This window comes from Sinohyriopsis cumingii, chromosome 6, assembly GCF_028554795.1.
Source record: "Sinohyriopsis cumingii isolate HCF-2022 chromosome 6, ASM2855479v2, whole genome shotgun sequence".
Taxonomy (NCBI): Eukaryota; Metazoa; Mollusca; class Bivalvia; order Unionida; family Unionidae; genus Sinohyriopsis; species Sinohyriopsis cumingii.
Window position 1 is genome coordinate 114,395,052 of NC_142966.1, and position 15,193 is coordinate 114,410,244.

Here is a 15,193-nt window from a genome sequence, read left to right on the forward strand (position 1 = left end):
CTCGTGGTTGGTAGTTACTTCAAAAAGCAGACTGGTTCAAGAAACAGTTCAAGATAACTTGAGGATTTAATTCCCTCTTTCCCCAATCATTTTGCGAATTCAAGCAATGATGGATCACAAATGACCCCATCCCGACCCCACCCACCCACCCCAACAAAACATTGGAGGAGTTTTCTTTCCTGTGTATTGTATAAACATAGACACATACATACAGGCTTTCCATATTACAATCAGAACACAATGTAACATTTTTTTTCCTGGTAGTAAGTGTTATTTCGTAATTGCTTATGCCTAAAAAAAATTTAAAATATCTATTATTCACCACAAACTTTGCTTTGGTGACAGGACAGTGATATTTTGAATTTTACATATTTCCAATGAGAAAACGGGCAAATTTGAGTCTTTTCGTACACATAACGTCAGAAAATAACAACATATAAATCAAAATTAACATGTATTTATACTAAAGTAATATAAAAATGACCACAAAAGATTTAGAAGTGAGTAGTTTTTCGAGATTTAAGATCATACTGTTAATCACTTTCACGAATTTGCCCCGCCAAATGTAGTCTCCCATCATGTTCTCGTTATACTGTCCTTGGTAGCGGTGTTCGAGGTCCAGTATATTCTGCTGGTAGCGCTTGCCTTGCTCCTCCGAGTATACTCCCATATTCTCCTTGAATTTAGAAAGATGAACATCAAGGATATGGACTTTGACCTGTATCCCATTGTGCCGTAGTTCTTCACCAGAGTCTCAGCCAACTCCACATAGTTTTCGGCTGTTTGATTGCCCAGGAATCCCCGAACCACTGCGACAAAGCTGTTCCACGCCGCTTTCTCATTACTAGTGAGCTTCATGGGGGAATTCATTGCACTCCAGGATCTTCTTTATATGTGGTCCGACGAAGACACTGGCTTTGACCTTTGCTTCAGACAACTTAGGGAAGAAGTCGTGAAGGTACTTAAAGGCTGCTGACTCCTTATGTAGAGCTCTGACAAATTGCTTCATAAGGCCCAATTGTATGTGCAAAGGTAGCATCAGCACCTTTCGGGGGTCCACCAGTAGCTCCTACTTGACTTTGTTCCTTCCCACAGAGAACTCGGTCCGCTGTGGCCAGTCTCGCCTGTGGTAGTGCGCCTTGGTGTCCATGCTGCCCCAAAGGCAAAGATAGCAGGGAAACTTGGTAAAACGGCCTTGGAGAACCATCAGAAATGCCATCATTTTGAAGTCTCCGATGACCTCCCAGCCGTACTCATCGTATTTCAAGACATCCAGCAAGGTCTTGATGATGTTATAATCCTCTTTGAGGTGCAGTGAGTGAGCCAGGTGAAGAGATGTGTACTTGTTCCCATTATAGAGTAGCACGGCTTTGAGGTTCGTGGATGAGCTGTCAATGAAGAGGTGCCACTCATTCTGGTTACAGGCGATTCCGATTGCCTCGACTGGTCACACTGTGGCAGAAGCAGAGCCATCTTGACGGGTTAATAAGCTGGAAAAAGCCTTCTGACGCTTCCTCTGATCTGCGACTTGCACACTTCCATCCAACAAGATCCACTGCTTGAGCCTAGACGTCAAAAGATTGGCATTTGACTTGGTGAGACCGCGATCCCTGATCAAGTCGTTGAGGTCTTTTTGGTTGGGGTAGTGTGGGTTTCTCTCTGAGCTCCATCTCTGAAATTATCATCTGAAACTACAACGTCTTCCTCGCTTTCTGACTTGCTGCTCACTTCTAAAGACGGCTGCTCTCTCTCTGTCTCCGGAGGAGTGGTAGTGTGTGTGTGTGTGTGTGTGTGTGATTTGGATTTCTGCAGTGTGGCAGTTTATAGTGATGTCTAACACTGGTGCATCATGACAGAGACATGTAGCATGATGTCCCACCCAGCCTCATTATCCTGACACCAGGCCGACCAGTCCTAACATTAACCTCCTAGCGATGCAGCTGTTGGTACCATTTTTTATAAGTCTTTGGTATGACTCGGTCGGGGATCGAACCCACGATCTCCTGCATCCGAGGTGGACGCTCTAACCACTAGGCCACCGGAGCGGTCGGAGGAGTAGATACGGGGAGCTCAGGGCAGTGTGAGACTGGAGCGATGGATGAACGAAGGTCCGGATACGTGATAGCAGGTGCATTCTTGCCATTCCGACGTTTGGAAGGGTCCACAGTAGTGAAGTGGGTTAGTTTAGCCTCAGTGGGAATTAGCATTACAGACCCCCTGGGCCTGTTTAGCCTCAATGGAAATTTAACATTAACCACCCTGGGCCTGTTTAGCCTCAATGGAAATTTAACATGGGCAAAAAACCCTGGGCCTGTTTAGCCTCAAGGGAATTTAACATTGGAAGAAAAAGACGTTTGGGCCTGTTGAGCCTCAAGGGGAAATGGAATAGGGTTGGGACCCTATTTTTTTTAAAAAAAAGGGTAGGCAATGGAAAGTCATTCTCTTTTCGAGACCAATGAGTGGCCCTGAAAAGGGCCTTTGGGTTTCTTCTTCTTCTAATTTCTTCTATTTCTCCACCAACTTCTTATTTTCTGCCCTACACTCTTTCTCTTCTTTTCTTTCTTTTCTTCCTTTTTTCTCTTCTTTCTTCTTCTCCTCCTCTTCTTTCTTCCTCTTCTCATTTTCTTCTTCTTTTTCAATTTTTTCATTCATGCTCTTATCCTTATCCTTTCCTCTTCATCCTCCTTCTCCTCCTTTATTTCTTTCATCACATCACTTATCATGTCCTTTACTTTTCGAAAGTTGTTAATCTCCATCTTCACTCGATGGGGACTATAAGAATAGTGATCTTCGTTTAGCCTCACTAGCATTTGTTCCATCATGCCCAAATTGTCCAGGACGTCTTGCAATGTTTGCATTTTATCGAGGTGGTTTGAAGCCATCTTCTCTGTAGAATGGTTTGAACGACGAATACTGTGGGTTCTTATACGAAAAGCGCGGACGTGATGGAAAACATCCCCTACTTTTCTCATTTTATATGATCTACTATCCACATACGTGAAGCATCAATAAACAAACCCCTAATCTACTATTTACACACGCACAGCATTAAAATGAAACCCAAATTTACTATCCACACCAACCTACATCAGCGCTTACAAACTCAAACACAAACACTATAAAAAAGAGTCAGTGTTTATATTCACACTACTCTACATACACACACACATTGGCAAATTGATTACTATTTCTTTTCTAAAGGTTTGGGTACCCCTGAAAAGGGCTGTTTGTTTTTGAACTCCAGTGACACCTGGTTAATGATGGCACCTTCCAGGCCTGGCACCACACACACATCTTCTTCCCCAGTCTCCTTTTACCTTTCTACTTGGGAGTGCAGAGGCGGGATAAGTGGCTTCAGAATCCCAATTTTCTGTCTCTGGGATTCTGAAATTTCCTCTTTCCTTTTCCTCCTCTTCTTTTTTTCTTCTTTCCTCCTCCTCCTCTTTCATCCTTGCCTCTTCGACAATGGCTTCCGCGGCCAGTTCATTTAGTATGCGCCTGGCATATTCCAGGTGCATCTGGAGTTCTAGCAGTTTCACAATTCTGGTATTCATTGTCTTGTCAACGAATGAACAGGGTAGCTAGACTGCCCAGTGAGTTTCAATTTATACTAAAAGCGCGGACGTGAAGGAAAACATCCCCTTAAGCAAAATTGATCTTACCTAGATCATAACCAAACAACGCGCGGACCTAAAAGAAACACTCACTTTTTTATACTACCCATCACTATTCAAAAAATTTTATTAAACAAATAATATACTATTCACATACGCAAAGCAATCCAATCCATCCCCAAATCTACTCTCCCCACACCTCAAACAGCAAAAAAAAAAAAAAACATGATCTTAATCTACTATCCACACCAACGTACGTGAGCACTTACAAACACACAATCCTATACACAAACACATACACTCACATCACAAAAGAGTCAGTGTTTATATTCACACTACTCTACCTACACACATTGGCAAATGGATTGTTATTTCTTTTCTAGAGTATTGGGTAGCCCTGAAAAGGGCTGTTTTTTTTTTTGTTTGCTATGGCAATCTTTTAGTTTCTAAGAATGCGACGTCCTCTGAGGATAGACTTTCTGACGATAGGTCTGCTTCTTCGGAAAGAGAAGAAGAACTCTTTGGTGTCGATACGACAATCGACAAAGCCTCTGTCAGGTTCAGGTTGCTGCTGCTGCTGCTGCTGTTGTTGCTGTTGCTGCTGCCTCTGAAGTCTGTACTTCTCTGTCCATTCTTCTTTCTCCCTGTTCACTTCTTCTCTGAAGAGCTCTTCTATCAGGTCTTCAGTGACTTTTAACATTCTCACATTCTCTATCTCTTCTGGCTTCGGTATCAGACTGTGTCTGACCCTATGCAAACTCACGTAGGCTTCGTTTAGCTTAGCTAGTTTGGAGCACATCTTCGTAGGAGGATGAGTCGACAATGGATGGTTAGACTGGAAACTTCCCCGGTTCTTAAAGTCAAAGCACGGACGTGAAGGAAAACATTCCTCTATGGTTTTCGAGCCGCAACGTTCAATGAGTGTCATGAGAGGGATAGTAAGAAGTCAAAGAGCATGAATCAACATTCTTAGTGCCAAACAAAAGACAAAGGCATTTTTTTTCAAAACACAACATTTTTTATTCCAAATTACTTAACAGTAACAAACAACTCTAACATTTTTAACAATAATCCAACAATATAACATCATTTTTTTTCAAATGACAAACATTTTTTTTTCAATTCACACTCTACTTTAAACAGGGCTGACAACGTTGTGAATGAAATTGTGATTTCCACTGTTGGAAATCATTAGGCCATTGATGGACACTACGTTTCCTAGCTTGAGACAAAAGATAAGCATAATGGTCACAAAACCATCGATCTACTTTCACATCGTTTCTAGAAGAAGAACGAGGATCAAAATGAGTCACTAAATGTTCTAAGGAATAGCCCAGGCTGCGATGATGCAGAAAATACACGCAATATTGTCCACACACCAAGGAATCTGTGCCTTGTAATTTCACATTATTGAATCGGGTGGTCTGAGAATTTCTTCTCATAAAGTCAATGATATCGTCTTGCAAAGGGGGCAATCCGTACGAATCAAAATATTCCACACATCCTTCTTGAGGAAAGTAGACGGCTACCCAGTGGGTTCCTGGGAGATGACTGTCGTCCGTGTTGATGACATAAGCTAGATGGTCTTGAGGTTTGCGATGAGGGAGTTCATCTTTAGCACAGATGACAGGATTCCAAGAAGTCGTATACGAAATGTGGTTCAAAAGTTAATAAAGTTCCCAGGTATCCATGTTTTGGTTTTTATCTTCTTCACAGGTAATAATAAGTCATCAATTCGATCCTGACTTTTTGCTTGAAAATGTCTGACAAATAACCGTTTCTTCGTTTCGTCTCCTCACTCTGATTCAGGAGAGCTTTGATACGATGGATCTCTTGAGTGGTTAATGGTGGACAAGAATGTTCACGCAAGTCTTTATACCACTGGTGCAACACGACTTCGTCCGAGATGAGACTCCAAGCTTCGTCCAGATACTCGTCCAATTTTCTTCTTGACTCAGCATCAGGCATTTATCGTGTTGAATTTGACTGGGATGATCGTTTTGACATCCATAGCAATCTTTCTTGATCAATTCCGTCATTTTTTCGACCAAGTGTTTGGCAAAACAGGAGACTAAATGGGCTTCTTGTTCTGGCCATCTCGACTTCATCATGACAACTTCTTCATCTTTGTCTTGGGATTCTCCTTCCACGGTCTCCTCACATTCCATGTCCAAAGTTTCTCCACTAGGTAAAGAGGGATAACAGTCTTCCATATCTTCTAATAGTCTAGAATGACTTCTCTCAAACTGTTGATTTCTATCGTATTATCGAATTCTGCATACAGGATGACGTTCACTGTCTCTTTCACTTCTTCTGCAAACTGAAGTTCCACACGAATCTGGCCGGATTTTATAGGGTGAAAATGTCCCTCGTCACTGCCTTGGTCTGGAGTGAAATCGAAAACCCACAAAGCATAGCCTCCTGCGTAATCTTCGTACGTAATGCCGTGACTGGTGTTGGTCCCTAACTGGCCGGTGGCTTGGTACAGGGACAAGTACGATCTCAAGTAATTCATCTTCGTGTCACTAAAATCAGGTTCGAAAGGTCTGGTACACAAGGTCTTGCCATCGCGACTGACTTCGATTTCCTTCACCTTAAAGTGTTTAAACTTAGAAGGATTTTTAGTGAAGTCTCTGTTGAAGGCTGAATTCTTGACCATACCAAGGATTAAACGTTTGGGTAACTGTCCTTGGAACAGATGATCTTCGATCATGGAATGATGTCCAGTGGGAATGGTGAAGGTTTTCACTTCCACGCGTCGTAAGGGATATTTGGCGGTCGTTCTGCTCAATGTCTGACTAACGTCGTTTCCCACTTTGGGTAACATTTCCACGCGTCGTACGTAGAGTTTCACCTCCTCGATTTTGCTTTTAGGTTTGTCAGCAGCAGTATCAGCCAACAAATGGAAAGCGGCACTGCTGCGATTCAGTCTCAAGCGAACATTGACACCGTTCAGCAAATATTTCTCTTACAACCACATGTCCAAATGCAAACGATCCATCAGTTCTAAACTGTGTCCATCTTTGATTTTGTTTCGTCTTCCTCAAAGCCGTCATTGTCTTTATTTATTAAGTCAAACTTGCCCGCTTCGTCAGGCTCCCATAGCACACAAGCATTGAGATGAGTATTCTTGGCTTCTTTTCCGTACGTCAAGAGATTTTCCAGGTAGGCACGGTAAGGGTAAGTATCCATGCTGCTGCTGACCAGTTTGTTATTCAAGTACAAGTCCACTGAGCTGAACAAGGAATGCATGAAATTGTTGACGGGAGCTATATTCTCAGTGTCTTCTACTGCACCATCATCCTTATCTAGAACTTTGACTTTCAGGTACAAGTAACTGCTATTCAGATCGATGTAATCTTCGGGCTGTCCCTTGATTTCAAACTCGATGGGAGCGGAATCTGTCAATGAGGAGACAGGGTGAAATTCCACCCATTGGGATTCTTGCATCGTCATCATGGTGGGGGGCATGGCAAACAGATCCAGTTCCGACTTGGAACAGGCGCATGACTCTCGGTGCATCATTTTTTTGTTGCTGTTTCTCAATAATCGAAAATGTCTAAGTCTCGAACGGTTCTTCTTTTCTTGGTCTTTCTAGCTTTAGACGTGTGAAGTCTGGTGAAATGGTGTTTTCTTCGTCGTCTCTTTCTGCCGTGTCCTTGCTGAATGCCTGACTCGGTAGCGTGCAGGGCATTTATAGCTGTGTCTCGTCGGCCCAAAAGGTCTTTACCCGTTTGTAGCAAGACATTTTTGCCTGCCCTCATGAAGGCTTCTTTAGGGTTTTGTTTGTCGATGATGAAATTTTGGAGAAATTCTTTGCCTTGTGTCAGTGCAGCATCTTTCAAGGCGTGCAATCCGCGTGTCACCATCGGTTTCAACACCGGAGCCACCGAACGAAAAGCCGATTTCAACATATCTCCTAAACCGTGTCCTCGCTGTCGAGCAACCCCTCGGTACACTGGATACATGACTTACGAGTCGCTAGAGAACCGTTTTCGAAAATGGAGTTTCACCGTGACTTTTCCTTTGGTGAATGGAATATTTTGTCCCAGATCTCCTTTTATAGGAATGTTGACCGTGTCCAAATACGACTTGCCGACAGGCAAATAGTGAGGATGTACAAATTCGCTGTGGACGTGGTAAGTGTTTCCACCTTCCTCGTCAGTGTTCGTGGCAGAATTTACTTTGAAAGGAATGACACGCAGTAACGGCACGGAGGTGTGTCCCACCACGTTGTACTCCACCACATCGGAGTACACAAATTCAGTCCCTGGTTCAGTTCTACCGGGAAACGAAAATACCTTGCAAAATGCCCGTTGTTGTCAATCTCTGCTTTCTCTATCTTTTTGGTCTTTTTATCCGTGACCAAATTGAGGTCTCCACCCAAAATGTCATACAATTCAGGGCAAAATTTAATACGTATACTTTTTTTCTCACTTTCAAATTTGATGAGTAGACGATGAGACAGTTTGTGGTACGCAATGGTGACACGTTTTTTTAGTCCGGTCAGAACTTTGTCAAATGTTGCATAGAATTTGTCAGCGATGGCCTCCACCAGATGTTGACCACTAAAATAATGGCCTGAGTTAATTTTAAAGTGATAAACGTAAAAAGGAGGAGAAGTGTCACTGCTGCTGCGGGGTATTGGGTCCTTCGCAAGAAATGATCTATGTTGAGGAGTGTTCGTCATCGTTTGCTGCACCGTTGGGTCCAGAATTTCGACGTCAAAAGTGTTTTGAGTTTCAGTGATGTTTTTGATTTGTGTTGGGTAAATCATTTCTACCAAAGCCACTTCCCAATAGGCTTCGTGCTCTAATGGGATGGCCTGAGGTAATTTGGCCGTGTAACAGCACAACGTGTTGTGGGGAAACACCTCCATGGAATTGTCACTGGGTAAGATTAAGTAAAATTGGTTTTGGTGACTCATAATTCCAGAGTTCTGTGGCTGCCCGAGGGGTTACTGGACGTCAGATGCGTGTCTCCGCCTAAAATGGGGTTGTTATTGTTGTGGTTGGAGTGGTGACTGGCACTGGCACTGGACACAAGGTTCCCGTGGTTCCCGTTCGAGGTGAATTTCAGGGAGGGACTAGGAAGCAGGTAACCGATGCAACTGCTCAATAAAATGGTCCACAATTGTTTGTCTCCTTGTTGCAAACTCAAATTGGCGATGGCTGCCCCGATGACACAATACACCACAAAGATTTGGCAGAAAAAGAGGATTTGCGTTTTAGGCACACGTTCTCCACACCACACCCACAAGGGTTGTTTTTGTAAATCTTGCACAGAAGAACTGGGTGAAGGAGTGGTCGACGTAGCTGCGTCTGTGTGAAAGGGCATGATGATCACTTCTTTTTATAGTCGATGACTTGCGAAGCGTCGATCCAAGAATCAAAACTGGGTGGATATCCTTTCCAACGTACTTTGAATTCTTTGACACGTTGTTTGCCCACTTTACGGGTTCTACGTTCGAGAATGCTTTCGATGTCGTACACGTCGTCTTCTTTTTTGGTGACAGGTTGTAACTCGGGCAAATAAAACGTTCCTTTGAGCACTTCTCCGTTTATGTCTTCCACTTTATAGACGGCAGGATGACGGCCATGCACTCGTTCAGTGACACGAAACAATTCGGTCGTCCAGTTAGGTAAGTAACCTTTGTCGAAAGTGCGTTTGGTTTTGCCAATGCGCACCCAATCTCCTACGGTCAACTCTCCACTTTTCTTGGGGACAGCCCTCGTCGGGGACGTACCAAACAGGTGCTCAAACACCAACACTTCGTTGTCGGAAGTCACTTCTTGCGGGGCACGTCCGATGCTTCGATGGTAAGATTGGTTGTACGCTTGCACCAGGTGCGGTAAGATGTCGATGTACTTCAGAGTGTGGTGTTGCGTAAAATATTTCCACATGCGTTCTTTCAAAGTGCGTTGAAAACGTTCCACGATGCTGGCTTTGGTTTCAGGATTCTCGGTGGTAAAAAAATGAATGTCACGTTTCTTTAATTCTTTTTGGAAAGCTTGGTTCAGAAATTCGGTGCCTTTGTCCGTTTGCCATCGAAGAGGGTGACGACCGCTTTGTTTCAACACTCGTTGCAGGGCTCGCACTAAGTCGCTGCTCGATTTGGAAGTCAAGGGCACGACCCAGGCAAATTTGGAAAAGACGTCGATGACACAAAACAAATATTTGTAGCCACGATTGTAGCTGGCCAAATGAGAGACATCGGATAAATCGGCTTGCCATTGATGATCGATGCCTTCCACTCGGATGCGACTTCTCGCAAACTTGCGTCGAATGGGTTTGTGTAAAGTGTAGGTAGCTTGTTCTTGTAACCATCGTTGCACTTGAGGTAAACGGAGACTTTTCAGTCGCATTTTGGCAGCACGATACAATTTTTGAACTCCTGCGTAACCTGCAGGATGGGAGGGATCGTAGTAAATGCTGGCTAAGACTTTTTCCATTTTTTGTGTTTGTTTGTGTGTTAATAAATCACCCACTCTTCGGTGATGTTACTTTGGGTGGGACGAAAGGGCGGTTTAGAAACGGATTTACGTGTCCGATGGGCTACGGGAGTAGAAGTCGAAAGTAATGGTGGTGGAGGTGGCAATGGAATGGCTTTGGTCTTCTCTTCTTTTTTCACTTCTGGTTTCCCTTCTTTCTTTTTCACTTCTGTCGAAGGAGGAGTGGACATCATCTTTTTAACCCAAGCTTTCATTTCTTCTTGTTGGAGTGTCGGGGACGGGGTCAACAAGGATGCTGCAATCTTACTTGAAATGGGTGCTGCTGACGGTGTTTGAAACACTTCTCGCATCTCTTCTTCCTGAGGTCTTCGTGGGGTAGCATCTCTGGTGACCCGTGGTGATGGCAGTAGTGATGGTGGTGGTGGTGGTAGTGATGATGGTACTGGACTTTTCATCAAGGTCTTAAAATCTTTCAGAGTGGGTAGAGCTGTTTCGTCTAAAGCTTTCTGGTGAAAGAGTTGCAGTCGTTGCAAGAGTTGACCGTACTTTTGCGATTTTTCTGTTTCGGACAAATCTTGGCGATCCATCAAGGACTGCAATTCGTGTTGTAACTGGGACATCTCGCTCAAACTGAGATTGGGAGGTAAATGCGGGGTGCGTTGTTCTTGCCAACAATGGTATTCCATCCATCGTTTGTAAGGCACTAAAGCTAGTTTTCGTCCTTCCATGGGGTTGTCAGGGGTCGATTCTGAGATGTTGGGACTTCCGAGGGCCTTTTTATCTTGCTCCCACCAGTCCTCCCAACATGGTTCCCAAGACTCCTTTCAGTAAGGGGCCTAACAAGAGGGGTAAAATGCCTCCACGTTGGACCAACATCTTGTTCTTTTGACGAATGGAAATTTTCTTTTGAACCATTTGGCAATGAACGTGACGATGTTTGCCTAAGTATTGTTTCTGGTGTTTGGACAAAGGGATCGTGCCTTTCAAGACGTTCAAACAACATTCGCACACGGTATCGATGACCTCTTTGGAGGCTGATTGAATGAGCTTTTTTCGTAGGGGTGGAGAAGCTTTGGACAGGACAGATAACATGTCCCCATGTTTGACTAAACCAGGAGGCAGTCCTTTTCTTTTCTTTCCTTGGGGTTGTTTAGAAGAGGGATGTTTTCTGGAGGGTGACATCTTTAGGATCACCAAAACACTGATGCCCCCGACTTGGTCACAGGCCTTTTTAATACTTGAACGCGTCGCCACTGATTGTCTTTACGTCGTATCAACTTCAGGACAGGCATGACACGTCGTGCAGGGGTACGCAACGGACTAAATCGAGCCAGTTCTTGCTTGGACAAATCCAGTAAACTTTGTAACATGCCCGATCTTTCTTGGACTTTGATTTTGGGAGAAGGTACTTTGTGAGCAGCAGCCACTGCCACTAAATTGGAGGGTCCTGCCACTGGGGAAGTTCTTGGGGTCATCAACGGAGAAGTTCTTGGTGTGATCAACGTCTCCAAGTACTCTTCAGTTCTTGGTGTCATCAACGGAGAAGTGGATGAACGTGAGGCTGCCGGAGACTCAGTCACCGCCGTGGCAGGTCGTGGTTTGCGAGTGTAAGGTTGCGTCCTGGCCGAAGTGCCTCTCTTGCGACTAGTTTTCTTCTGTGGGCTTTTCTTTTTCTGGGGACTTTTTCTCTGTTTCTTCTTCTGAGGGCTTCTTTTCTTTTTCCGGGGTGGTGTCTGGTAAGAGGAGAGTCCCGCCACTGGAGATGTTCTCCTTGGGGACCTGGTCTTTTTCTTCTTCTTGGGGCTTCGTTTGACTTTTTTCTTGGGGAGAACTTTGGGGGCATTAGGATCCCATCTTAAGAGAGAGCGAATGATGATCCCTCCTAGAGTACCGCTCCCTCCAGGTTTCAAAATGATTTGTTTTTTGGTTTGAGTGTCGATGCCAGTTGGGTCAAAGCGACTTTGTTTCGATCAAAAAAAGCGTTTGGTTTGATGAGGAATCTGAATGATTCCTTGGAATATTTGACGTGCCATCACCGTAAACTATCGTAAGACTTCTTTGAGACTAGCTTCTAAGACACGAGCTCGTATTTGTGGATTTTTTTCTCGACTGATGCCATACAAGGCACGAATCAATTTGACGGGAAGATGCGACTGAAGGGACGTCATGTTCAAAATGTGTGTGAGACAGACGAAAAGGGTCTGAGGTTTTTATAGATTTTTTTGTGGAGTGAAATTAAGTCGAGGACGGAGACGTGTACAGGACAGGCCCTCCGTCTTGGCACCAGTGGTGAAACAAGTGGGTACGAATCGCAAATCATCGGGGGTCGTAGGTTTCAAATCGACGAGTAAATAGGCGTGTGGAGTTTGAGTGGCATCGTCGTACGCCTGAGTCAGCCAATGCGTTCCTAACTGTTTGCCTAAGACTTGCACTTGCGATTTATCTCGAGGGCTTTTAAACAAGACCACGTAATGCGCATTGAGACTGATGGTGCGATGGGCTTTACTTTGTTGAAAGAAATTTTGGGTGATGTAAACGACACTGGCATTACGGTGATGCCCTTTGCGCGTGAACCACAGTTTAATTTCTTCTTCGTCTTCTCCTAACATGTCGTCGAAAATGACCAAATGGGTTTGACGGGAGTCAGAGACGATGCCGTCGTATTCTTTAGGAATGCCTTCCACAAACACGATGGAATCGCCTTGACTTTCTCGCAAGAGGCTGTACGCCGATTGCCACTCTTTGTAACACCACACGATCCGCTGAGGTGGCCGATCGATCAAATGATGTTTATGTTCCATCAAACGTTTGACGAATTCGGTTTTTCCTGAACCGCTAGGTCCAGCAATGAGCATGTTAAAGGGATGACGAAGATACAAAGCCTCCCAACTGGCACGATCTAAGTGTTCGTCGATGACTTTGACAGTAGAGGAAGAGGGAGCAGAGACAGCAGAAGTAGCCATAGTGTGAGGAATGTCACTTGTGACACGAAAACAAACAAGACAAGAGTTTATATACTTTTTTCCAGAACACGTTTATTGAATGTTTTAAACATGAATACGAAAGATAAAAATACATAAAAGCCAAAGGCTTAAGTACAAGGATAAAAGGCACATGATAACCATTAACGTGGAATAAAAACAAGTGTCTGTACAACATGTTTTGGGTAAAGTTCTGACCAGTTCTATAGGAGGTAAGGTCACACAAGTGTCCTCCCGAAAGGGTCTTTCAGGCCTGTCCACGACAGTCCTGTCCTGGGTGACGGGTTCTTCTGGCACCGTCACTAATACAGGTTGAAAAGTAACTTTTTTCTTTGGACGTTGAAAGGAAGGATCACAACTCTCGAGCATACTGGGCCACTTCTTGGGTCCAAGCCTCAAAATCCCATTTTTTCCAGGCACGGACATCTGTCCAATGGGGGTGTAAGTCACAAGCTACACACACATCGTCATACACGTCTTGGGTAGCTAAAAGTTGACGAATCTTTTTTCCCGTAGAGGTCGAGAAGTATCCAGATGAAAACGTAAGGCTTTGAGCAAAAGGAGTCTCTCGTGAACATTTAAAGGCGCCACTTTCATGTTGAATGGGGTGGTAAGTACTGTTCGTAAAGAGTCCACAAGGAATCGGCTGGTAAACGAAATCCCAGAAAACAAGTCACTAAGACACACACCACTTGTCGACCCAAATTGAATGGATACAGTTCTTGTAATAATTGAAGATAATGATCCACGGTTTGAATATGGTCATTGAGTTCCTTCCACGGAATCTGTTCAATCACTTGTGACATAAGTCGTGGCATGGCAGCTTGATTTTATAGTCTCTTTGTTTCGGAAGCAATAAAGGTAATTTCTAACTAGACATCTTCGTTCTCCAGTAGGGAATCTAAATCTTGCATACTGTAACCGAAACGTCAGAGTTTGTCTAGATGTTTCGTCTTCCGCTAAGCAGATTCCACGTAAAATATGTTGGTAATCCTTTAACTCGTCTTCCTCAATACGTTGCAGTAGGTGAATCTCGAAGTAACCAAAATTACGAACGTTTAGTTCATTCACTAACTGAAAGTGTGGAACAAGATCTGACCACTGAAACAATTTCTGACGAATCAGTCCTCTTATACCATTCAGGTACCAGTGGTTAAAGATCTGGTGACGTAACGGATGCAACTGTTCTTTACGTTTGACTTGTATTTTGACCAGCTCTCGGTAAATGCGTTCTCTCAACTCCACAGGCAAGTCCAAAATGTTCTCTTGTAAAGTATCCATAAGTATATACACTGTTTTTTGAATCCTTGGGTGGTGGCCAATAGCCTCGTTTACCTTTGTGGCTGATGTAATATCCACTCATAATCAGTCTTGTTATACTTTGGAACAGAGCATAATTTAAAAACGGATGAATAACTTTGCGTTTGCGTTTCACTTGTATTTTGATCAGTTCTCGGTAAATGCGTTCTCTCAACTCCACAGGCAAAGCACGAATGTTCTCTAGCAAAGTATCCATGAATAGGTCAGTCCGTACAATTCACAATCTTATTCTAGAGCAAAAGTAATCCACATAGTGAGTAATTTCTGGCCACTGCCATTCAGGGTAACGTCCAAGAATGTCACTGAACTCTCTTGATGTAAACGGTCTAGAGTAATACAATAGGACGAATGCACACTTGACCCAAAGAAATCTAACACACTGGTTGACTTTATTCACTTTCCTCTAGTGAATTTCTCGGCACAAAAGTTCTACAGTGACCCATTGAGATTTCACTCTGGCAAACCCCTGCCAAACTTCATTGTAAATCTTCTCTTGTAGTTCTTTAGGTAATGATTCAATATCGTTTTTGAAATGAAGTTCACTAGTCTCGGTGATGTCCAACATTTGACTCCTAGCCAAACTGTTTTCTTCTTCGTCAACGACATGGTAAGTTACTTTAATGTCTCGGTCCCACTAAGGGTAAGTAATGACAATTCGGTGACCATCGAGCATGTTCTACGTAGACCGAATCTTGCGGTTCCCAGTGGTGAAGTGACACACCGCAACTGAAGCACTTGACTTTATCTCCTTCGCCCAAGTAGAAAAATCCGGCTCTGGCTAATTCTTCGGGGGTCGGTCCTCCCAGATACTTAGGCCATTTTCCTT